We start from the raw sequence: 2,541 nt of genomic DNA on the forward strand, positions 1-2,541 counted from the left end.
AACTATACCAGGAGTTGGATCAGACCACCACGCAATCCTTTTTAGTATTGAAAGCCTAGGCCAGCTACCTAGCCAGCTAAAGAGATTTAATATTAAAAAGACCAACTGGGACATCTTCAATAGTACACTTAATAAAGAAGTCAACAACCAACAGCTAGAGGCACAACTACTAGACCTACCCCACACCTCTAGCTATTTATCAAGAAAGATCCTATTAGGTTAGAATAACTCCCTAGTAGAGAAACTAGAGAAACTAGGAGAAGATATTACAACAGTAGTACAAACAGCTCTAAAAGAATCCACCCCACTAGTTAGCCAGAAACTAAAGCTAAAACCTTGGTGGACTAGTGAGCTGGATAACCTAAAGTCGAATCAAAACAGAGCTTTTTGAGTCCTAAAAAGAGAAGCTAGTAGAGAGGACAATAGCCAAATCAACTAGTGGAAAAAAGAGTATCTTATTGCAAAATACAGATATCTAAAAGCTATTAAAAAAGCTAAGCTTAACTACTAGGAAACCTTCCTACAAAAGGAGACGCTAAAAGAGATATTTAAAGCTATAGCCTACACAAAAGACAACCTATTTATAAGGATACCTGCTATTAAAGGCAAGGAGACCTTTAGAGAAAAATGCTAAGCCTTTAAAGAAGATCTCTTCCCCCTACCACTATCTACTCTAGCCCCACTACTAAATACCTACAAAGGAAATAGTAGATGGGAGTGGCTAGCTTTAATAAAAGAAGAGCTCGAATTCGCCTGCGTAAGCGTAAAAGCTACCTCGCTATGACTAGATTTAATTAGCCAGGATATAGTCTAAAAAGTCTATCAGGCATAGCTAGAATTACTCTTTAAGATATATTTAGCTCTATGTAATTTTAGCTACCAACTAAAGTGCTGGAGAAAAGCTAAAGGAGTTATTCTAAAGAAACCTGGAAAGCTAGACTACTCTATCCCAAAGGCATATAGAGTTATCTCACTCTTAAGCTGCCTAAGGAAAGTACTAGAAAGACTATTTGTAACATGATTAGGAGCACTAGTAGAAACAACAGACTTACTCCACCCTACCTAGTTAGGCGGGAGATTAAAGAAATTAGCAATTAACGCTGCTCTCCTATTCTATAATAATATACAGCAGCAGAAAAAGAAGTATGGGACTACTACAACTATATTTCTAGACATAAAAGGAGCCTTTGATCACGTAGCTAAAAACAAGCTACTAGAAAATATAAAGGATCAAGGACTTCCCTGCTGCCTGCTATCCTAGACTATATCCTTCCTAGAAAACAGACTACTAGAGCTATCCTTTAATGGCCAAGTAGAAGATCTACAAGAGGTAAACACTAGTACGCCCTAAGGCAGCCCCGCTTCTCTAATCCTATTTTTAATCTACACAAAACTACTATTTTAGTTAATTACAATAAACGGAAATATCTACTCCTCTTCTTATATGGACGACCTACAGATATTAGTATCTACAACATCTATTAAGAAAAACGTTAAATTACTAGAAAAAGAGACCTAAAAACTCTTTAACCTAGCAGAGGAGCTAGCAATTAAATTTAACAGCTCAAAGACTAAACTAGTAAATTGGACTAGATCAAAAAAGGATCAAGATTCTCTCACACTACCCACCCAGGAGACCTTTCAACCAAAACAGCAAATTAGATAGCTAGGCATCTACTTTGACAAAGCCCTTAAGTTCAAGGATTACTGCTTTATTAGAAATTAACAGGCAAACCAAGCCTTTACTCGGCTAAGCAGACTAGCAAATAGCAATAAAGGCCTATCGCCTAGAGCCTTTAGACAATTATACCTTGCCTGTATTACTAGCGTAGCAGACTATGGTTGTTAGATCTTCTAGAAACAACAACAACTAGCTCTTAAACAAAGGCAATTACTACAAAATAGAGCGTGTAGGAAGATTCTAGGTACATTTAAGACCTCCCTAACTATACCTAGTGAGGTAGAGGCCTGCCTTTACCCACCTAGAGTAAGGTTAAACAACGCTCTTCGACAATACGCCTTTAGAGCTCAAAAACTAGCCCTAAACTACCCAATTAATATTGCTATAACTAGCAATAAAGGGGAACAACTAGATCAGATCACTAGATCTATCTCCACAGTCCTTGCTAGAAACACTAAGGAGATACAACATTACGCCTTTACACCTTGGAACTTAAATATCCTATATAAGGTTTATATATCTAAAGAGCCTAAAGATATAGAAGCAAAGAACTATAAGGAACAACTAGTAGATAACAGCCTCCTATCTATCTATTCTGATGCCTTAGCTATAAAGTGTAAGAGGCTACGCCTAAAGTGTGTGTGTGATCGAGTATATCTATACGACTACCTGGACTTCAAGAAGCTTGAAGTCTTGTTACTGCCTTTTTGGCTATGGATGGCGTAAGTAGTCGTACGCTCGGCCCGTTGGGCCCGCCCATTACATAAAGCAAGGCAAAGGTGTAGGAGTAGGGGTTGCATTCTATCTAGGAACAACATAAATAGCCCAAGAACAATATACTATAGGAAATAACCAACTAG

The sequence above is a fragment of the Exserohilum turcica genome (genome assembly GCF_000359705.1).
Source record: "Exserohilum turcica Et28A unplaced genomic scaffold SETTUscaffold_14, whole genome shotgun sequence".
NCBI lineage: Eukaryota > Fungi > Ascomycota > Dothideomycetes > Pleosporales > Pleosporaceae > Exserohilum > Exserohilum turcicum.